Raw genomic sequence first — 23,879 nt, forward strand, 5'->3', positions numbered from 1 at the left:
AAACATGAGCTGGGTCTGAGATTTTCCTTTTATGCAGCTGCTGAGGCTTTCTGGGAGCAAAGCGCACTGTCCCCATGGGTTGAGGAACAAGAGTATCCCCATATCAGCCACACCAGGGGGAGGGCACATCTGCGACCCCCTGCTCCCCCTCCCAGGTATGCAAGCTGGACCAAACCAAGCCAGAGCTTAAACACTGATATTACTGGTTTGGCCAGGCTGGGTCATTGCTAACCCTTAGGAAAATGATTTTGAGCACATGGTTTGTTAGGAAAACGCAGGCTCCTTGTGCGCATGATACATCCCTGAACAGCTTTTGCTTTTCTCAGAGTCACAGCCACTAGCTCTCTCTTTTGCGTAACACAGAAGTGTTTCAGTCTATACACTGCAGGCGCTTTGCTTTGCCTGAGCTGGTGCTCAGCAGCTTTGCCGTGCATAATTCAGGACAGGGCTGCTGGTGCTGCTCCATGGCGAGTGTCTTCTAGCATTGCTCGCTGCTGGTGACAGTAGCAATGCCATCTTGCCCACCAGAGCTGCAACAGCAGCATCCTGTACCACGGATGCAGATTCTTGCCGAAACACTTGTATTGCATGGTCTGGTTGCCAGGAGGGATGGGGGATATTTCACAACCAAAGCCAAAAGCACAGCTCTGACAGCGCAGCACCGTTACCACAGCATCACTGGCTCAGCCCACCAGCAGCAACTTCTTAACGCAGCCATGGTCTCGGTGAGAAGGTATTTCCAGCATCCGGATGAGATGCTGTTCAAAGCCAGATGGCCACCGAAACTTTTCCAGCATAAGCAGGAGGCCCCAGCAGCTGCAGGCAGGGCACCCCAGCTGCACCCCAGCACACACGCAGACCCCAGGCACATCCACTGGTCTCCACCAGCCATCTGAGGAGTGCTTACAGTATGGACCCCCTTTTCAGCACACCCTTCACACCTTCAGCATCTCCCAAAGCTGGCAGCACCAGGACACCAATTCCCCCGCACAAGCACCAGCCCTGTCCCCTGTGGGCACAGGCCACATGTCACCACGTGAGCCTGCACAGCAGCACACAGAGGAGACAGCAGTCACATCCAAGGGGAAAAAACACTGTGTGCTTTCTCCTTCCATAAATGCTTCTTTTCTTCTTGTGGAAAGGGTAACACATACAGCAAGGTTTTCTTAACAACAGTACAAGCCAGCCACAATGCTGCTATAAATACTGCTTGAAACACCTGGTACAACATCCTGCAGTAAGAATTGCTGTAAATCCTCTTCTTCGGTATCTCTTATTTCTGACTCCAGGTGGACAGATTTATGGCTGGGATAGTCTAAGCAGCACCTTTTCCTACCTGCCAGGAAAAGCTATAAAGCCAGATCCCCTCTTTATTGCAAGAGATCCTCTTCAGAGCTAATAACTACTTTCCACCCTCAACCCCGCTGTGAATATTTTACTGCCACTTAAATTCATTCATAGCCCTGATTTTGCTGCTGGCATCGGGTTTAGCCTGCTCCGGATAATCACCAGGCAAGTGACATGTTCTGTTCTCATTTTTGTTTGTGAGGTTGACTACAGAAGTAAAATCATGTTGCTGTCATGCCTAATGCAGACAGGTTTTGTACAAGTGCTTCCCCACAAAGCCCTGCCAGTGGAGCTCATTTCTAGTCCTTCACATCCTCGCTCCTCCCTGGGGATGCAGGGCAGCTTTCAGAGCAGACACAGCCAGTGGGGCAGATTTACATCCCTGCCTCCAGGAGACCCTTCCCTGCTATGCCAGAACTGGGTGGAATAATATCTTTTGACTTTGATATCCTTGTCTTTGAAGATACCCATTACCGGAGCCATCTGCCTGCCGAAATCTCTGTGGCTGCACAGAACTGGGCACCTTGATCTCACCTCCAGTAGCCACTTCCCAGCCTCCAAGCGAACGCTCCGCTGCTAGAGCCACCGTTCTACCCAAATACACTGTTATAGACAATAGGAGGATCAGATGGCAAGGCGGAAAAAAATTCAATTCCCTTGAATATTTAATATTAATTGAGGAAGTGGATGGGAATGTCGGGTACACTCTGCACAAACACTTAATATGCCAGATGGGTTGGAGTAATTCTAAGCAGTGGTTTAGTAAATGTCTTAAGAAGAAAATGAACACAAGCACAGAGCTGCATAAGTGGCATCCAATAAATACTTCAATCAACATGCATTAAAGACCAGAATAAAGGCTATTTACAAAATTTCAGTAGGTAAAAAAAAAAATGAGACATGAAGGCTAATTAGTAACTGGTACTTAAGACAGCAATAGCTGATGGAAAAAAAGGAAAGCACCCATTTGAAAGCATCACTTCTGTGTAACTGCATTTTTCTTATAGCATCATTCTGGAACAGTTTCCACCAGAAAAAAATGGCAGGCAGATGGTTTTTTACTCGTTTAAGCAGTAAGCACCACTGCAATGGTGACAAGGAGGAAGGGTCAGATTCAGGCTGCACATCCATGCCCACCCTCGGTGGCACAGGCTGCCTGCCTGCCCCACGAGGACGATCAGAGACACGAAGGGATGTTCCCACAGCCCCATGGGCAAACTCATCCTTTCCACAGCAAAAAGCAAACATGGACTTTTCTCTCTGATCTAGAGACACATTTCTTCTTTCTGTGACAGACAACCTGCTTTTCACAGCCTTGCCTCCCTTTGAAATTCAGAGTAAGAAATGCCATGTGTCAGAGGACTTAAGTGGGTGCTATGAAAAGTGCATTTCCAGACAAATGGGTTTCTTGCCAGTTCACATCATTGTCTGCATTCATCTGTGCAAGCAACAATAAAAAGGTTGTATTCTTATTACTATTTTGAATCATGCTGTTGCCACACTAAACAGTACTCCATGGCAGTAGCAGTAGTCCTTGCTAAAGAGAAGCCAGCCATGGCACCGGGAGGCTGATGCTTATGCTGCTCTTGGGAGCATTCTCCACAAAGGGAATTCAGAAAGACTACAAGCCACAAGCATCTCTTGCCCAGATACTTCATCAAGCAAACCACTTGTGCATCTTCTCTTTAGGGGCTCCTGTCCTCACCATACCAAACACCAGGAAACCCTTGTGCTCTCCTTGTTGCCTTGGTGGGTCATCTGTGCCCTCACTGGGGGTCTCACCACACAGCTCCAGCGTTGTAGGACATCATGGCAGCATTAAAAAACCTCCCAGAGAAACAGCAGAGAGGCAGATTCCCCAAAAAACCCTCTGGGAAACAAGCAGTCATCTAGATAAGAAGAACAAAACCTAAAAAAGCTGTCACTTAGGCAAGGCTGTGATCTAATCCCATGAGTCACAGCAGCAGCGCCTGGAAAGCAGTGCAGGCTCTGCCTTGCCAGTTAGAATACTTCAGGTTGGATGAGACCTTTAAGATCACCAAGTCCAACTGTTAACCCAGCACTGCCAAGCCCACTAGTAAACCATGTTGCTAAGCTCCCCATTTTTTAAACACCCCCAGGGATGGTGACTCCACCACGTCCCTGGACAGCCTGTTCCAGTGCTTGGCCATCCTTTTGGTGAAGAAATTTTTCCTAATACCCAACCTAAACCTCCTCTGGTACAACCTAAGGCCGCTTCTTGTCCTGTTGCTTGTAACTTGGGAGAAGAGACTGAGCCCCACCTCACTGCAACCTCCTGTCAGGTGGTTGTAGAGAGCAAGGAGGTCTCCCCTGAGCCTCCCTTTCTCCAGGCTAAACAGCCCCAGTTCCCTCAGCTGCTCCTCACAAGACTTGTGCTGCAGCCCCTTTCCCAGCTTCATTGCCCTTCTTTAGGCACACCCAGTTCTTCCCTTCTGCCACTTGTCCCATGGACTTGCCAATATCCTAGCAGAGCCCTGGAGATTCCGCCCCATCCCACCCACCCTCCTCCCCAGCAATGAGTACTGGCAGCGAGCAAGTTAGGTTTTACAGGGGTGATTCGCTACCTGCATCCCTCCCACACACCCACTGACACCCAGCAAATCACCCATCCTTCCCCCAGTGCTGTGACGTGAGGCTACAGGAGAGATGCTCCACCAGCAGCTGCCCACGTGCACTGTCCCTCTTTGGGTAACGCACACCTTCCAGCTGATAGATGCCTATTATTAATAATTAATTCCAGCATGTAGAAGAGTTATTCAATGAGCACCAGGATTTGAGTTGGCACCATTAGAAAGAAGTAACACTGCAGAACTGTGAAGGCACAGGAAAGTTTGAAGGGAGAAAAACATGAGGTCACAGGAGATGCCCATGGGGTGTCAGCATTTCTGGGAGTTAAGCGAGGTGGAACATAATCCTACAAGAAAAGGTTAAAATTAACATCCTGATTAAGTTACAGCTCACAGAAATCAGTTCATAAAAACAAGGCAAAAAGGAGGATTTGAGTATGAATGGAGCCCCGGGGGAAGGCTTGGGTGTAAAGGTTACAAGTGTCTAATCTTCAGCCTCTTCCATGAAGGAAACTATAACAACATCCAGCTGACGTCAGTACTAGATCCCCAGCCAGTTGGCTGGGTGAGCATCCTCCGAGCTGGGAAATACAGAGAGGGAAAAATGCTCTTGAGCATATGGAAGCAGAGGAACATGCAAGCATGACATTACTCCACTTCTGAAAAGCAAAGCCTACAGAAGCCTTTTACATTTACTTACAAGTGACAATTTTTGAGTCCAGTTATACAGCAAATCTGTCCTGAATTGTGCCAGAGACACTTCAGGATCTCAGATTCCCCTCAAACAGGGACTGTCCTGGCTTTGCTCTGTGTCCATATGGAGCAAAGCATCTCACCTTGCACTGAGATGACGGCTGAGAACGGGGCTCCGAGGGGCTGCTCCAAGCCATCACCATCCCATGCATTACCCTGCCTCATACGTGGGGATGAGCTCAACACGGGATGATACATCAGCACTATTAAAGTCTCAGCTCTTTGGAATAATTGGTCTCATTAACTTTGGGATACTTGTAGAAAACAAATATGACTTCAGCAAAATTAAATCACCTCCTTCTGTGGGACGTCAATTATGGAAAAGTGTCATCTCAGTCTGCAGCAGACCACCCAGCACAAGTCTCGATGAGGGATAGCTACAAGTTTTAATCAGGGATCGTTACAGGATGTGTAAAATGCAGGATTGCTTTCCAAACAATTTACTCAGGCTATTCTAGCAAGGAGTAACTCTTCAGTGGCATTCATGATCAGAACACAAAATAGGGATGCTGCACAGGAGGGAGGGGAACTGGAGGAAAGAAAGGAATAAAGAGAAGTGCTTTAGAACTGAGCACAGTTATCTGTAATGGAAGTAATTAGCACATGGTTATGATTATCACAGGGATCAGATCATACAGTGGGATCCTTCCAAAAAAGCACTCGAGGACTCACAGTGAAATTTAATAGCAAATTGCAGTGTGGAAAAAAAACACACAGGCCAAGGAAGAACTACCAGAGGTTCTAGATATTAAATAAGCCCTGTAGAAACAGTCTAAAGAGCTCTGCATAGTAAATCCTGGAGCAAACACATGCACTAAGAATGCAAAATAAGATTAAGGAAGAAAAAACCTGCTTTAGCCTACTTTCCATGGAGCACAACGGCAGACACTTGCACTTGACTTTTTTTTTTTTTTTTGCATCGTCTCAAAGCTTCTGCCGAGTTTCCCCTTGTCTAGACATCTGTACTCTGCATGCAAAATGCGAGCACTGCTTATGGCAGAGGGGAGATCTGACTTGCATTTCCCATCCCAGTTTGCAGGCAGTTTGCAGAGACATAAGTGATGACCCACTCTGCAAGCCAGGGAGGAGACTCGGGGTTGCTTCACTTTCTGCTGCATAGACACACTCTGAAATCGCTCCAGTGGTTGTAAAAACATTTGCGAGCCACCAGGCAAAGCACTGCTTTGCAGTAAGAGGTCCTGAGCCCCACAGTCCCACGTCCTCAGCTCCGCTGTGACACACAGGGAAAGCGAGCCAGCACCATACCTGGATAACCATGCAAAACATCCCCAGGGATACACCTTCCCCTTGCAAGTTGAGCTACAAAAGCGGATGGTGCTAACAAATCTGGGAGATTAACGGGTCTCCAGTGACCCCCAACATTGGCTTGCCCCAAACTGCACATCCTTTGAGCTCCAAGTTTCCCTCGCCAGGACTAACAGAAGTTGGACAGAGAACAGATCATCTCCTCCTCTCGGGATGGTGCGAGTGCACGTTCAACTCCCTTTTCCCCATCTATCCTGCTCTTGGCAGTCAGTATTAATTGACTCCATCCAGCAGCCTCCGTGAAGGCTGTTCCCTCTTCTGCTCACTGTTTTTTAAGAGCAATGTGAGCTGCCATTTAGTCGATGGGAAAATAACTTAGTTTAGCTTCTTCCCCTGTCATTAGTGGGCATCACATTAAGAACATGGCAAATCACTGAGAGGAAGAAACACTTGTGCTAATCAGATTTAAACAGCTGACAGCACAGTGCATCAAATCGAGTTACAGGCAACAGATAACGGATGACACTCACTGCCTGATGGAAAACCCCAGCATCCCTCTGGATACACCATTTCCTCAGCATCCAAATGCAAAGTCCTCTCCACAGCACCACAGATTCCTGCACACATCCATGAGAGTTTGGGTTAAATAAAATTTAATATCAAATTATCAGTACATGCAGAACGTGTATATCGTAGGCAATCACAGGTCAGCCTCGAGCGACAGGACGGGTCCGTAATGCACGATGCTGCTGAGGCAAGCGCTTGTGCCCTGAAAGCACAGCAAAGGCAAAGGAGGGAGCAAGAGAGCAGGGAGTGAAAACATTTAACAGGGGCCAGAGGTGACACCCAGGCTCCCCTGGGCAAAGGGAAGCTGCTCCGGCACGTGGGTGACTGAAGGAGAGAACAGAGAAGGGACCTGTCTGCAGCATGACGTCCAGCCCTCGACCTCCAGCCCATCCTGCACCACTGGCTCTGCGGACAGCACACACCAGCTCAGCACGGTGCCGTCAAGACTGGCAGCACGGCTCCAGTCCCACATGGATTCAGATTTCCCCATAATTTCAGCACTTCAGCTTAATCTCTGCTCCTCATGGCTACCACTGTCCTTGTAACTAGCTGGTGGGAGAAAGCAGAGCATCACCTCTGATCTTAGCATCCCCCATCCCTGAGGCTCCCCAGCATCCTAGGAGTGCTCACCTGCCCCTGGAAAGCAAACAGGGTGGTTGCAAAGGGCCACGTCGGGCTAAGACAGACATCAGTGGCCTCAGTATCTTGTAGTAACGCTGCAGGTGTTATTGATTGCCAGAGAGCAGAGATAAAACAAGGCACTAGTTATCCAGCCATGTAACAACACTAACAAGGTAGGAAAAAGGCAGATGGAAAAGCAAAGCAGCCTTAAGCAAGCAAGAGATGGCTGAGCCTTCATGCAAATTCAGGACGTCTGCAATGTCCAGCATCATCAACCGGATGAACTGAGATCCATGAAAGAAGAAAAAGGCTCCTACATCAGGCCCCCATTACTTCATACGCTCCCTTAGCATCCACCCCTATCTGCTCCCTTCCCAAAGCAGCCTGTGAATCCCATTTACTAGCCCAAACCATTCAGTCACCTCCCTCTTACCTCTCTGGCTCCCTGGGACAGTCCTGTCTGGTGCTCTCCTGATAACTGGTATCTCTTCACGCAGCAGGGAAAGCCATAATGAGCTCCCGGCCCTGGGAAGCAAAACAAAGTAAAATTGGAGCTAGAAACACACAGGCTTTAATTGCAAGGGTAATTTCCAAACTTAACGACTTTCAGGGGTTTGCTATCATGCATCACTCAGCCTTGAAATTAAGATGCAACACATGCAAGGGCTCAGACAGAAATGTGGGCTTGGGGCAATGATGGGGTAAAGCCTTACGCCTCATGGGATGTCAGACTAAATAATCAGTGATCCTTTCTAGTTTCAAAGGCAGTGAACTCCCCTAGCCATCATAGCAACCAAGTTTAACAGAGCACAGAACCTAATGGAATTAAACCAGAGCCAGGGTTTCCAAACAGAAAGGTTTTAATCTGGTACAATTTAACACGAACAGTCCTTCCATGCATATCTGCAGACTGCACATGTAACCCCCCAGTGTTGATGTTTTGCCAGTCTCGGAAGACTGGAGCACAGCAGAGGAAGCATGAAGCCCCAAGCATCCCACCTCAGCTCACAGACTGCATGTAGCAAAAGCTGGAAGGTGTGGCCAGATGCATCAAGCATCCTGAATAATGGGATACATGAAATATGTGACTTGCTTTCCAATAGAAAGGTTAGCAGGAATAAAAAAAGGCATGAAAGTACCAGCAGTCCAGCTGCCTGGGAGGACAGCATACCTGTATTTTGGCTGATGAAGCCCTAACCCAGCATTATTCAGAACAGCCACCAGCTAGATTTGAATTTGCAGTAGGAAATCCAGTTGGGCTTTTGCTCCTTGTCCCCCAAGCAAAGAAATGTTGACATTTCAAACACCACTACATCACAACCTCCTCAGCCCCATCCTTGGGGTGGCACAGACCCACCGCGAGGCTGCATCAGCTCACGGGGCTCAGCATCACCTTATCCTCTGGTTCCCCATGCGCTTTCCAGACTCAGGGCAACCTCCTGAGGTGTGACAGACTTTGCATCGCTCCTGTAACACAGGGCTGTAACTGCACAAGAGTTCCTGATTTATAAGACTAACAGGAAATTAAAGCAATATATCATCTGCCATCTAACGGTATTAGGTATCGTTAATCCCATGAGCACAAAGCAAGGAGACGCAGCTGCAGCTGTGTGTACCCAGCCCACAATCCACCGGTTCCTCACAACCCGTCACTGCATTTACTATGGGCATTAAATGGATTGGGAAAGAGAGTGAAAATCCACATTCTGCGAAAGTCTCACCCAGCCTGCTTTTTCCATCTTTCAGCCAGCCAGGAGGAGCTATTCACTGCCATTGCAATTATCTGCATTAAGTTATCTCCTTAAGAAAACCCACCTGCACCAGGGCTGTGGTACCCCAGGTGCTGTACAGAGATGCACCAATGTTTCCCTGGGGGATTATCCTCACCCACATGCCAGATGGAAAGGAGCACAAGGTTCAACAATAAGGCCCAGCTAGACCCTTGACACATGATATGGATCAAAAAAAAAAGGAGTACTTCAGACACCTGATGTCCACCGAAGTCCCAAAGTCCTTTTGATGGCAAAACCTCAAACCGGTGACTTCAGCCCCCACTGCCTTGCTCCTGCTCTCCCCACCAAAGGGGATTAAGCAACAGGGCTGTCTACTGTGACCCTTCACGGGGCTGAACTCAACCACATTTTTCGAACAGGAGGGCTCAGGCTGGTCTGCTCTGGGACTCAGCTTGCTCAGAGGCATGTTGTGCTGTGCAAACAGCCTGCAATGCCGTGCAGGGATGTGACCCAGGGCTCAGCACCCAGAGCTGCTGGCCACGGTGGCCGTGCTCCAGCCCAGTCCCACCCAGATCCCCAGCGCATGCTCACCAGCCACCCCACACACGTCTCCACGCAGCAAACATCAGGTTTTTGTGCCAAGCGCTCAGTCTAGGTGTTTTCCTGCAGCTTTTTAAACAATTTGTCCAGTCAATTCTTTACATATCTTCTCGGCCACCTGGGGACACAAAATTTGCCAGTTCAGCTCAGAAACATAATTTCCTTTGTTTCCTTTACTCAGGGGATGCAAGTACATTTTATACATTAACCTGAGCCTTTCACCAGCACAATTAATTCAGCAGGCTAGGCTATTCATAGGGCCATTGTTACTGAAAGATATGCAATATGAACTAATAAAATAAACAACAACATATGGGATTTCAGGATGGATTGGCAGAATGTAATTAAGTGAACTGGAAACCGGCCAGGATAGTAAAAGGAATTATTTGGATATTTCATTTTATTTTTTTTTATGGCCAGAAGTGGTCTGGGCTTTGCATTCCCTAGCCCTGGGTACGAGCTGGGGGACAGGCCCTGCTGCAGGAGAGCAGCAAGCCCAGCTGACTCAGCCAGCCTTTTTGCAGAAGCAAAGGGACCCACTGACCATGACTCCATGGGCTCAGTTCTGCTTGGTTAACTGTCCACATGAAGAAACTTCCCAAAGGAAGAAGTCCATGGATTAAAACCCCAAGAATCTCACCTGGATTCCCATCCTGGCCCTGTTTATCACCTCTGACACCCTCCTTCACAGGGCAGAGCATGACCTTTAAACCTCCTTCCCCTTGGAAGAACACAGGCAAAGGACTCAAACATTTTGTATGCGCAGCAGCCAGCACAGCTGGATGTAGATGTCATCTGGGGTCTCTAGGAGAGCAGAGGATGGGATCTGTAACTGCTGAGCCACATGGCTGGCACTCCCATTTTTGTCAATTCTTGCAAAATCAGGCTCCGAGCCCCATAAGACATCTCCACAGCTTCAGCACATCCCCACCACCAGCCCCTACCTCAGGAGCTACACCTGGACCAGCTCCTCCTGAGCTGCCCCTCAAAAGCCTCCTTGAGCCTTGGCTAAAGCATCCCAGGAGCTCCTCCAGCACCTCCCCAGGCTCAGCCCCAGACCCACTTGAAAGCCCCTCTGGTGATCAGAACTCCAGTCCCTTCTTCACGCCCCAAAACATCTATGAGCCAGTATCAAAGCTGCTGCCTGCTCTGCCCAGGAGGAGAGACCAACACCCTCCCAAACCAGCTCCTGTGACCCATCCAGCTTTTATTAAAGGGCAATTGGTGCCCAGTTGGGTTCCTGCAGCTCTACCTTCCCAGTGCAGCCCCACAGCTGCATCTGCTCCCACCTGGAGTTAATTAGCCTTTAGAAGCCCTTCTCCTCCCAAAATCCCACCCAAAGATTTTCCCTGCCCCAGAGCAAGGCTGGACCATGCTGCAGCCCATCTCCCCCAGCCCTTTCCCCTTCCTCCATCACCCTGCGCAGCCATCGCATCCCAGAGCTCCATCCTGACCCAAAATGCCCCCCGCTACTCCCAGCCCTCCTCCAAGCATCCGCAATAGTTATATCAAGTTGTCTTGAGTGGAGGGAGGGGGAAGCAAAGCACCCAATCTGCAACTCAAGAGGCTAAAATACTCAGAAATTGCTGTTTCTATGGGAAATAAACAGCCGCGAAGAGCAGTGAGGTCACCGTGAAAGGCAGAGCCGGGGAAAGCGAAGCTCTTCTTGACTTCTTCTGCCTCTAGAGAGCATTGTTGCATTTTCTTCCCAGCAAGAGCCAAGAACAGAGGCATCTCCCCACGCTGGGAGCAGAGGCACTTGAAATGCTGCAGTGGCACATGGCAATCTCACGTTGAACGTCTCATCCATGTCTCCTGCAAGCTCTGAGGACTAACAAATCCTCGCAGAGGAGGTCATTGGAGTTTCAGATCCAGCTCGCTTTCCATCAAATGTTCTCCGCTGGCTCACAGCAGAACACTTCTGGGGAAAGGGCAATTGCTCCTTCTTGAGGACAGCAAAACAGCTCCGCACCATGCCAGGGTGTGAGCAGGGAACCAAGAGGAAGCTGCTGAAACAGCTGGCAAAGGGACGAGGAAGAGGAAGAAGGAAAGCCCTCTGTGCGCATCCGATGCTCACCAAGGCCCTGTCCAGATACAGCCCTTGCTCAGGCTCCAAGAAAAAGAAACAGCCCCTGGTGAAACCCACAGTGAGCCCAGCCTGCTAGCGGTGCTGCTCTGCCTCTGCTTGTGTCCCAGGACCAGCTGCCCGTGCCCTGCCCATACCTGCCCATGCCCTGCCTGTGCCCTGTCCGTGCCTGCACGTGCCCTGCCCGTGCCTGCCTGCAGGATCAGGCCCACTGCACCCCTCCCCACGGGACACAACAGCCACCTCTCCTTTCCACTCCACTACTCCCCAGCCACCCATTCCTCATCCCTCCGCTGCCCACTCCTTGATAAGCCCAACTCATTATCCAAAATCAATTTAAAATATATTTTTAAAGGAGCATCATTGCTGTTACAGAGGCAAAGGTTATTACTAGTCCAATTTGCTGTGGCTGAAATAATTACTTTCTCCCACACAGTGTGAGTCAGGCTGCAGCTACCCAAAGCCTGGACTGCGGAGGTGCGAGGCAGCTCTGATGGCAGCTGAAAGGGTGACCTGTTTCGGCTGATGGTCTGATAAGAGGGCAGCAGAAATTTGTGAGAACGCACTGTAATAAGCTGAATTCAGTGAACCACTCACCACTCCGGCAGAGCTGTTCAAAGCAAGAATTTCTTCCATCATTTTCTTCTTCAAACCACGACCAGATCTGCAGCCTCCCCTGCCTGCAGGGCAGGAGAAGGTGAGTGATGGAGCCAGACCAGTGCTGCGGGTAGGATGGAACTGCAGTGACAAGGGCAACGGGTGGCATGTGAGAGGCAAAGGAAAAAACACCATTTTGCATTAGCTCAGCTACTGCAAAAGCATTTAGAAAACTCCCACCTGCTCATCCAGCAGGTCTCAGGGGAGGACAAGAGCAGGACTTCAGCTTCTCCAGGTCACGGCCACCTGGCCAGATTAGAGGGAAGCTGGGCTGAGCAGTTGTTTGCATTCAGCAGCTGGCTATCTGTGCAGCCAAGAGCTGAATGCAAAGTGTTTGATTCTGCACTTATTTGCCGAGAAAAGAAAAACCATAGCAGCTCTGCAGAACAGTAAATGCCTGTGCTAAGCTTCCAAGCTGCTCCTCCAACTGCCCCCCTGCACGCTGTTTTCCCACTGTCTCACACCGAGCAAGCCAGGCTCTAGCTCAGCCCTTGCACACTTTGGTGCTGAGGTGTGGGGCTGGCTCTCACCCACTCCCTCCACCTGCCAGCCTGCAGGAGAAGGGAGCTGGGATCCTTTGGGGACAGCGAGCTGGCCCAACCAGCAGCTCCCATAGACTTCACTGCTCCAGGCGAGTAGCTGAGCCCAACCTCTCACTGTTTCTATAGCATTGGGAATGACTTCTTCCCCTGAAAAGGTTAAACATCCTCCAAAGCCCCCATGGAGCTCCAGGAGTGGAAATTACTTGGGGCACGCCTGAGCGACGCCTCCGCTGCAGTTAAATTTCAGAGAGCATCTTCCCAGCCCCTGGGGAGGAGGCACCTGCGGTGAGCAGGCTGGCGCTGCAGGACTGCCCAGGCAACCGGAGCCTTGCCGGTAATGAAAATCAACTCTCCAAAACCTTTGGATACTTGGAAAATATCCAGCTCAAATTGAGAGCTGCTGTCTCTCATGCACGGCCATCCAGCATGAGGCAGAGCTCACAGGTTTCACGCAGCAGCTCTTAAGTGTCTCCGATCTTTTCCCCTGCAATCTGCTGAGCCGATTTCTTCCCCAGCTGAGATCTTAATCGCTGTGTAAACCCTGGCCTCGAGCAGGGAAGCCCAGGCCACGGTCCTCCTGCCACCATGCAAGTGCTTCCCATCTGGGATGATTAAAGGTTTGCTTTAGGGGCTCTGGGCACTGAAGAAAGGGGTGGCTCTGGGTTTTGGCTACCAGCTTTCCTTTCTTCTGAGGTTTTATTTGGTTTCACTCCTCCCCAGAGGCCTGCTGCCTTCCTTCACCCTGCTGTTGAAGCAGATGATCTGTTACCCTGGTCCCAAAGATGACAGTCCTGCCAGCACTCCTGTCAACAGCCTCCCCCTCCACGGATGCAGCACTCATTTACAAGCACTCTGCTCATTGCACCACTTCCCCATCACACTCCAATTATAATGTGGCAAAGGAGCAAACACCTTTTTTCTTCCTTTTTCTAGATGCACTGGGTTTTTTTTTCTCTAAGAACACCACATTTTTGGCTCGATACTGTAAACTGACAGCAACTTCAAAGGCACAGTGCTGAGTGCTGGGGCTGCAGAGGTTTGGGGCACAGTTTCTCAAATTCCAAATGTTTTGTCTTTTAATCCATAAAGTGGATTAATGACCTCAGCATCCTCCCAAAAAGCGAGGATGTGTGTCCCCGAGGTGTGCTGCCATGAGATGGTTGGGGTGCCAGGGCCGGGGAGAGCACATCCACTCTGTCCAGCAGCCAGCCAGACCTGCAGGGGGAAAACAAGCTCGCGGCTGGGCAGGAGATAGGATGCGAAGTACCTCTTAGAGACAGCAGGATGAATCTCAAGGTCCAGTGTGTGCTTTTTCCAGGCAAGCAGCTGCCACTGAGCACAGAAGAGGTGGCAGGGTGCCCAGGGTGCTCACCTTTCCTTCTCCTGGGGGCTCTGGAGCCAAGAGCTGTCAATCCATCCAGAAAATGAGCATCTGGGAGCCTGCATGTCCCTCTGATGGGCTGACAGCACCCTGTGCCCAGGACACCAATAGGAATTGCCATAGAAGTGACAAAACCCTCTCGAGCTTTCCTATCCCCCTCGCCCCGGGCACTGCACGCACTCCTGCTGCCCCAGCTCCCGGCAGACCCCAGTAGGTACTGTGGAGCTCGCGCCAGCTCCACCATGAACAAAACCACCACTGAAGCACCAAACTCATTCCCCAGTTCTGCAGCCTCTCCCCAGCAGAGCTGGAAACACAAGCAAGCCCCTCGCAGAACGGCAGCAGGGCATTCCTGTGCTTCTCCATACTGGAGCAGGAGCAGGGAGGCGGGATGCAGCAGTGGTCCTGCACAAGCCCTGCCCTGCAGCTGTCCCAGCTGATGGCTCACTCACTCCCACGGGCATTAAGTATTCCTTGCTTCTCCCTCAAAATGAAAGCCATTCCCTTGGTAGCTGGAAAGGCTCTGGAAAAAGCAATGAACTTGTCAGAAGGAGATGGGCTCTGAGTCAGAAGACTTTGCAGGAGGCAGGCGGAGGGGGTGGGAGATGCCAGCAGTAGCAGCGATCCCGCAAGCCAAGGTCAAATCTCCTCTGCGATGGCAGAGGGCTGACAATAGCAGAGCAAACCCCAGACCCACATCCAGGGGGTTTCTCCCTGCAGGAAAGTCACCATTTCCCAAAATCCATGCTTGCAGTGGACAACCATGCAAAGACATTTCACCCTACAAAAAACGCTTCAAAAAATCATTTGTCTGGGGAAAGACCATCACCACACCCTTGTGGCCGCAGGCAGCCCCCGGGGCCAGTGGTTATTGCTTCCAGTGAGTCCGCCTGGGCAGTGCTGGAAATCACCACCACATGTCAAAACACGAGCAAGGAAGAGGGTAATTCAGAGGTTGTTTTTGTGACTTTTGTTCTGTTATTTTTTACGGTGGCTGTTCTCCAAGTATTAAACAATTGGCTGACTGAGGGATACTGCTGCGAGGTCAGGAGTTATATTGATGTTTCGGCTTTCCCAGCAAGGCTGGGACTCACCAAGGAAGTAGAAAGGATTAGACACCTCTTTCAGAGGAGTCCGCAAAGGCGCAGAGATGGTCCCGTTGCACAGCCAGGCCAAATACACCCCAACAAAGCCATGTCATCCACGCAGAAATTAATGTGCTGCCCAGATGCTGCAGCAGGGCTTTTCTGATGCTTTATGAATGATCGCAATGGCTAGAGAAAGCCAGAAAATCAGCTTGGACTGCAAATTCAGGTGGGCAGGCACTAGAAAAAGGTTATTTTTAGGCAGAGAATAGAAAACACTTTCCTCTGTTAAACTGCCCTCTGGTCAGTATTCAAAGCCCTGTGGCCCCTGCAAGCAGAAAAGAAGTCAAAGAGCAAAGTCTTTGTCCTGTGACTCCTTTTGATGCTGGACTCAGCAGGAGAGCCTTTCCTCAGCACTGCACGGGTTTTGGCGAGCTCTCAGTTTTCACACTCGCTCAAGCAAAAGTGTATTTTCTAGCAAAGGAAAGTATGTCAGGCCATTGATTTCTTGGGCAACTGCACTGCAGAATAGAGCGAGCTAAACTCAGGGAGGCATTAGGTTGTTGGCTGCAAACCAAACACCTAGTAAAAAACGCTGTAAAAACAATTTTTGGTTGTTTTCCTGGTACATTTGGAGAATAACCTGCCAGCTCTCAGGCCTCCCCTTCTGTCCTTGGCTACCCCATGACAAATAGGAGAGGGATGTGTCACTCGGGCTCCCTCGGCATCACTTCATGGGGGGTTGTTTCCATTCAAAATTAGGCAAATTGGTGAGAAAAGGCAAAACTATATGACCCGTTAGGAAGTGGCATTTGCAGCCAGTGGGAAGTGAGAAATCATCCCCAGAGGTATGTCCCAGGGAGCCCAGCCTGTCCAATATCCAGTGCCACTGCCGGGAAGATGTCAGCATCCCATCTGCATGGAGCCAGAGGGAGCCTGAGCCACATGCAGAGTGGGCTGATGCACCGGGACATGTCCTCCTCACCACGTACTGTCACCACTGGCCTGGGGTCAAACCGTGATCATTCACGCGCTGACAAGCGAAAGCCCATGGCTCCCGATGCCGAGGAGCTCAGCACAGGAGCCTGGCAGCTGAAAGGGCTGCAGAAGGCAGCAGACGGCTGCTGATACCTTTGTCCGGAAGGATTTCCAAGCCGGCTCTCAGCAGCAGCGCTATGAATATCCAAAGAGGATAACGTCAGCTCTGGCTCTGGGAAGCAGCAGAGGATCAATAGAGAGGCATCACATTTAATCACCTGCCTTAATAGCTTTGCATCTGACAGAGGCATGCAATGAAAAGAGCAGCCCCAAACACCAGTAGCTGCTACGAGCCACCAAGCAAAGAGCCAGCTCCCCTGCTTAGGGAAGAGCAGAGTCCTGCTAACATGCTAATGACAAGAGCCCACCCTTCTGGAGGGACTGAGGAGGGCTGAACACCTCGTCTTTCATTTTATGCAGCATTTAATTGGTAAGTGTTTACTGTGTAGCTTTGTAGGGCTTTGCCGTGCCTCTGATGGAGGATAAAGCTTGGCTGAGTTCCTAGCAGAAGCACCAGGCACTGCAAACATCTGAAGCCCCCCGCCAGATCTTCCCCCCATTGTGTTCCTCGCACCTCACAATGTCCTGGGATTTCAGATGCTTTGATTATGAGCTTGGGGAGTTTTTCCTTCTGGCCTCAAATCCCTCTCGGCAGGTTTGGCCAGATGGAGACACATGATCACAAGAGCAATGGCTGGCACCGCTTCTCCATCCCTTCCACTTGAGTTTGCAAATGCTGAATAACAGGAAGCAATTGCCTGGCGAGATTTGGCCACCATGGGCTCCGTCTGCAAACAGTGGCACTTAAAATACACCCATCCATGGAAAGAAGGCAGCAGCAGGCCCACCTGCAACCCCACACACTCGGCTCTGATGCTCTGTGTACTCAACAAAACTGCAGCAAGCAGTTTAGTTCAGTCAAGAGATGCCGAGGCTGAAGTTACACTGGTTTTCCAGGGCGAATAGAACTGAATTACCCTGGAAATGTTTGGTTACAGGAAAGGTTGTCCTTGGAAATCTCTAGAAAGTGGCCTAGATAGAGAGGGCAACCCAGACACACATGCACCATTGCATCTAGCAGGCACTGGAGGCACCACAAAACTCAGCCACCCTCCCAAATTTCAGTGAGATGATGACTGGATGGACCACGCGCCTTTCCCCTGGCACCACTGCCCACCTCGAGTTCCCGACCCTCCCAGGCTCCTCTCCCGAAATCCCAGTGCATCCCAGCACCATGGGCTTGCTCGCACGCAAAGTGAAAACCACTCTGGCTGGAAGGGCAAAAGGAATGTTCTCCAGCACCAACAGGCAGCACTGGCATAGATGTTTTAAGACAGTCGTAATTTCTTTAGAGAACATTTCCAGGCATGCTTGGATAAATTATTCACAAAGAATAAGAGATGAACCCATCTGAAAAAAAAAGGAGAAAAGGCCATTGGGATCAGGCCAGCAGCTTTTTCCTGTAATGCTATTGCCAGCTTGCAACATTCGTGTTTACTCTGTGAAAGAATATAGCAATTATTTATATTGGTTTAATGGAAATGGTCTTCATAACATGAAATAAAACACGAGCAGATTGTGAAGCAGAGAATAATGCCGTACTCCTGGGTAGGGAGGGTCGTAGGGAGTGGGGAATCCACCTCACCACTGCAATAATACAGAAAAACCATGTCAGAACAAACGCAGCTAATTTTTACTCCATTTCCATGATAGCACTAAGAACATTAAAATCTTGTTGCCGTTTTTAGAGAAGAAAACATATTTCAGTAATGTTTGTTGGAAATATCATTAGGATAACAGTCACCCCCGCAATGTTTTATTGCAGGCATTTACTTCCACACTGCCATTCACAGTGATTACTCCCCAAATTACTTCTAAACATCCAAACTACAAAGGGAAGGAGTTAGCCTAGAGCTGGGATTGATTGCTGTGGCTTCTCTTGCAAGACTAATAAGAATATATCTATCTCTTTTGCAGCATTTTGCTTAAAGAGGTTCTGGAGCACTTGGTGAAGCGGGGTAAATGTTTCTCCAAGACAGCGGAGCTAACTGCAAAGACACTACCAGTCACCCCTCTGGTGCAGCGGAGCAAATCAGAAAGCAAATCAGAAGGACAACCCACTAATCCCCTGTTAACAAGCCATTTATCTGGCACGACTGTACTCAGAAGGGGAGGAAAACCCCTGAAAATTAAAATGAACACAAGGCAGTTGAAGAGTGCATCTCACAGCAGTGTTAGCTAACAAACACCTGGGATTTCTGCTTCTTTAATCAACATTTAGTGCAGGTTTAATAACGTGTATTAAGAGCAGGCAGGCAAAAGGAGTTTGGGAAACGACAGGAAAATAAAGTAGATAAATGCGCTAATTGCAGCTTATCTGACAGCTCCGCGTTCTCCTCTACAGCTGAGACTCCAGATCTAATATTTATACATTAGGCAGGATTGATTCCCTGGGATAAAGCAAGACTCTGTGTAGGGCGACAGCAGCTGATGGATGGGCATCGTATCTCACCACAGCCCGGCAGACTGCTTTGTCCAGGTACTGCAAATTGAAAAAGAAAGTGTCTTGCAGCAGACATCGGCTGTTTACAGCAGGGAGGACTTGAGCTACTTGATTTCACAACACAGCTGAGCAGGATGGCTCTACACTCTGAAGTAGCAACAGTTTTTTCATATATTTGTGTTTAGGAGAGGGGAGGTGGGCTCCACCCTTCTGGGAAGCTGCTGCCCAAACAATCTGTATGTAAGTAAGAGGCCCCAGACTGGAAATCTGTATCTCAACCACATCTCATGATGAAAAAAAAGAGCTAAAAATGGAGTAGGCAGATGCTGATGGAAACAGCCCCGCAGAGGTCAGGAGGCAGCAGCTCTGCCTTGCCTAGAGTGGCAAAGCCCACCCAGCTCAGCCCAGCAAACGACCATTGCCCCAGGGTCTGGCAGGGGACACCCCGAGGCTTTAACGATGCAGTTCCACATCTCCATTCATCTGGAGCTCCCCTTGTCAAGGGTCCAGAGATTACCATCTCTGCAGCTCATTTTTCATAAACAGCTCTATCACCTCTGACACTGTAAGCCAGGAGAGGTCTGACCAAAGCCCATCTCCCTGCATTTAAGCAGCCAACGTGCATTTTGGCTCTCCTGCCCAGTTTCTCGCCGAGCAGCGTGTCCAAAGGGGCTTGCTAAAATGTTTGCTTCCATTCAGTGCTTCTGCGAAGAAACAGGCAAATCTGGGGTGGCCTCAACGGGTTGTGCAACTTGAAGGGAAGGCCTTGGGGGAGCTTTATCCAAGGCAAATCCCAGGAAGACAGCATCTTCCTCGACCACAGAAACCAGCTCCCTGTTGTTATATGTAACCACAGCATCTGTAGACTCTTTCACAGAGTAATCCATCACAAGGAGACTTGGTGGCAGAGCCCTGGCAAGGACTGAGCAAGTCAAAGTTCCCGAGCTCACACATTTCCACAGAGGGCAGGATTTATTAAGGAGAAAAGCATAAATTGAAATAACCAACAGCAGCCAAAGCCCTGACCCAGAAAATTCAAAGAGAAGCTTTCTTTTCCTTTTTGTCCTTTTTTTCTTTTTTTTTTTTTTTTTTGGCAAGAAACATGTGCAGAAATAATTGTTCCCAAAGCTCATCACTGACAAGTTCATCATGGGTGCTTCCAGTCCATCACTGATAGAAAGGAGATGAAAATGCAGGAGTGAAATCATTCTGCTCCTTTGGGCTTTGGGCTGTGCTTGACAGTGGATTTCTTCCCCTTGAGAGCCACTACAGAGGATACATGCTGGTTAATTCTCCACGCTCCACTCCTGGCAGAGTGCAGTTGTTACAAACACACTCTCCTGACTGGCCGCCAATAAACGTGAGCTACCTAAACTCAGGAGAAATCTAGAAATAAGCCAGCCTCTCCTCTCTGAGTGATTTCCCCTGCAACTTGTGCCAGTATTTCAGAAAGAAATTCTCTTGGCCAGCTCCTGAGCCAGCCTTGGAGAGAGCAGCACCCTTTCTACCTTCCTGGTTTCCTTCCTCAGCTTGAAGCGCAGTGGCACCCACTCCCCTGGGAAAGGTAGCCAGATGCCCAGAGGAAGTGGAGTACAGCGGATACACCAGGCACTGCCAAAGCACTTAGCAGATCAGCTCTTAGCTTTTTGATATCTCCACTCTCTGCGTTAGCCAAGAGAACTGCTGTGCTCCCAACCGATGCTATGCTCTTCTCCTTCTAAAGCCGCAGGGAGACCATGCCAGGAGGCTGCAGAGCCCGGTGGGGCAGTGGGGCCTGTCCCCTGGTAGAGCTGGCCGAGGCCACACACGAGCCTGTGCAGCGATGGGGCTGACTGGGGGCCAGGCACACAGCTGGGAGCCAGCACAGCCCGCTCAGTCAGTCCTTGCTAAACTGCAGCACAGAACATTCCAGCTCTGCTAACCCCACCTTGCTGCTTCCACCAACCAAGCAAAGGAGGCCAGGCTCTGCCGGGCTGAGATTCAGCTCTTCTCCAGCGAAACCAGCCCTCATTTTCAGGAGCATTAATTTCACAGTGTGTGCAAAACAATGTGAAATGTAATTACAGTGCTGTGTGGACCCGTGCCTGCAGTGCCACAGAGGCAGGGATGCTCCTGACTGACAGAGCTGCCCAAATGGACCACTGGAGCCCCCTCTGCCCTCCCGAGGGTCAATCACACCCCTGCAGACTGAGGATTTTTGCTGGTTTTCCAGCCAATAAATCCCCTCCTTAGTGAACCTGTTCTCACAGTCACATTGGTGCAAGCTAGGGATGGGATGTGGGGATGCGGGGGCTGGTGATTAGCAGGCTGTTACACATGTGTTGCTGGACTGATGGGAAGCCTGTATGGCACTCATTGATCAAGGCTTTCCAAGAATGTCCCAGCTCTCCTTAAAACCCCTGCAGGTACCTGAGATGTGTTGGGACCCCCCCAGGCTGTGCCCTGTGCCATGGTTTGTCCTAGGCATAGAGTTTGCTAGGTAACTTCTGAAGGTGGCTGCAGCCTGCTCTGGTGCAAAGTTGCACCCTGGCCTCTCTGCCATATCTAGCCCAAGCTCGTGGTTTGCAGAAAAGAAAAACTCAGGCCTTGCTCAGCTTTGCAGGGGATCTCCCCTTCCCAGCCACAACACTTCCCAAAGCCCTGCACCCAGCCCTACTCCCCATCCCTGCCTGGTCCCCAAAAACCAGTTTCCTCCGCTCAGTTGCCTGGGCTCTCCAGCCACATTCCTGGTGAGAAGAGGAGAAGCCCAGTCTCCCAGGCCATGATTTTCAACCCAGAATGATTTTCATTATAGCTGTCCCAAAGGCGCAGAGGGGGACAGGCCACACAGGCGCTGAGCAGCCTGGAGGTTGTTGGAGTCAGAAGAAAATGAGACAGAGCATTGCTTGCAAAGTTAATTTGAACCAACCGGCGCCTGACAGAGCAGGCAGGAGAGCCTGTCCCACAGCAACAGCTAGCATTTTCCAGGGATACCACAGAGCTGGGATGCTAGCAGGGAAGGGAGAGCAAAGAGCTTAGACAAAATGTTTGGGCACAATTATTTCAAGAGTGCTCCAGGCATGTGAAGATGGGCTCTGGCACACGCGCCAGGGACATGGCCTCGTCCGCGTGTGCAGCTCAAGGCCAGGCAGAGGCACGGGGAGGGCTGGAGGACACCAGGAGAGCCCCACGGGGGGGCTGCAGAAAGCTGAGCCTTGACCCCTCCTGTGGGCAGTGCTAGTGCCAGTGAAACATGACATCCTACAGGGGACATTGCAGTTGTTCAATGTGCATCCTCTTTCCAGCCTCCACTGCTCTCATTTTGTGCCTAATCAATGGAGTTTTATTACTTTGCACAATACAATAGCTGCCATGAAGGCAGAGTTACTCAGGATGGAACTTGTACTTAGGAAAAAAAATGTATTTCAGGACTAGTGAGACACGTCTCACCGTAAGTCGCTGGACAGGGAGCATCGCAAGCTGCAAAGAAACCAGGTTAAGTACCAGGTGGCTGGATCCACAGCCAGGCAGGGCTGGGGCAGGTTGGGCTCCCACAGCCAGGGCAGATGTGCGACCAGTGCCCAAAGTATCCTTCCAGCTGGGTTAAACAGCCAGAAAAGGAGCCCCAAAGCCACTGGGGCTGGGAAATAGCAGCAGATCCCCAGGCCAGGATATCAAAGTGAGTTTCCTCAGGGCAAGGGAGAGAGATCGAGAGTTTGGATCTGCTGGGGCAGGGAAACAGCAGAGCCAAAGATTCTGGGCACCCAGGCAAGGTGAGTAATGCTTGGGGTTATATCTGGCTGCTAGCAGGATCCACATGGTAAAATGCATCTTTCCAGCATCTCTCCTGCCTTTTTCAGCTCTGCTCCCCTGGCTCCCCTGTTTGGGTAAGGACCCATTCTCATCCCAAGCAGGTAAAACACCTAGCATGATGCTCTGTGCACATGGCAGAGGGCTTCACTGCAGGGCAAGGGAAAGCAGAGCCTCCCACCAGCCGCTGCAGCTTGCAACACCACCAGGACATAGCCCAAATTACCTGGTTCATCCCAGCCTCTCACCCCAGGCAGACACAGCATGCAAGGGAAATCCCAGGGGCTGCTGCAATTGGCTCTAAACCACTGGCTCTGCCAGCTGGTTTGAATTTTCCTTGTGTTTGGAAAAAAAAAATATTAAATAGCCTTGTAATACTTATTCAGCATCACTCTGAAGGCTTTTTTAGCTAAACTAAAACGTATCACCGATGCCTCGCCGGTTTGCATTAATAGCCCAAAGGGGAGTTAAAGCTGGCTCCACTCGTGTGTCAAATGCCCCAGAGAGCTCAGCAAAGGCAGCCAGGCACTCTGCATGGGCCAGCAGCTCTGACAGCCCTTTCCCAGTTTATTCCCAGCTTGCTGACATAGCAGCCAACTGCTGAGCCTGTGCCGCCTGCCCGGCACCACTCCTGGCCTGGTTTAGCTGCCCACACTGACGGTGGAGCTGGCCTCTGAGCTCCAGCTTGTAATGGTCTGCATGTCCCCAGCAGGCTTGGTGCAAAGGCAGCAGCTCTTCTTGTTTTAAGGCCAATCTTACCGAAGCTCTGTGCAGTGATGAGGCTCTGGGTGCCAGAGCTGCTCCCAGGTCCTGTGTGGCCCTGCCTTCCCTCAGGAGCTTGAGCTGGGTACACAGCAAAGGGAAGAGGATCCCAAAATGAGCCTGGAAGCACAGCATCAAGGGGGGCTGCAGCGGGTGGATCAACCCCATCTGCACCACGAGGAAGGGGCAAAAATCCTGCAGCAGCATGGTCCGTCCTCCCGCCAGCGTTTCCCTTCACACCCCATCCTCCTGGTGCTGCCAGAAACTGGGCAGAGCTTCCCGGTGCTAATTTACTTCCAAAGAAGGTGTAAGGAATTTGTACAAAGCACAGTATGGTTACAGCTCACTTTGGCATCTCTCTTGACCCAGCATGGTGGAAGGACCCGTAGCCCTGGCCCATGCACCCAGAGACATGCAAGTCCTCCTAAACTGCAGCAGGTCAACAGTATTCACCAAACTCAGCCTGTTCAGCATCTTTATGCCAGCTGGCCTCAGTCTCTCCCCTTTTCCTCTCAGGCTTTGTCAGGTTTAATTAAAATTCCTATACATGGCTAGTTCTTT

The 23,879-nt window shown here is 50.4% G+C and overlaps 1 protein-coding gene across 1 annotated transcript in view; it reads right to left on the reverse strand.

Moving 5' to 3' along the window:
- Window positions 1-23,879, reverse strand: part of OPRL1 (opioid related nociceptin receptor 1) — a 95,571-nt gene that overhangs the window by 57,916 nt on the left and 13,776 nt on the right. The window contains exons 2-3 of the mRNA XM_055722463.1: window positions 7,576-7,667; window positions 6,485-6,571 (exon numbers count right to left, since the gene is read on the reverse strand). The gene's annotated coding sequence lies outside the window, so the exon portion shown is untranslated. The remainder of the gene's footprint in view (window positions 1-6,484; window positions 6,572-7,575; window positions 7,668-23,879) is intronic.

Source organism: Falco cherrug, chromosome 10 (genome assembly GCF_023634085.1).
Source record: "Falco cherrug isolate bFalChe1 chromosome 10, bFalChe1.pri, whole genome shotgun sequence".
NCBI classification, from domain to species: domain Eukaryota; kingdom Metazoa; phylum Chordata; class Aves; order Falconiformes; family Falconidae; genus Falco; species Falco cherrug.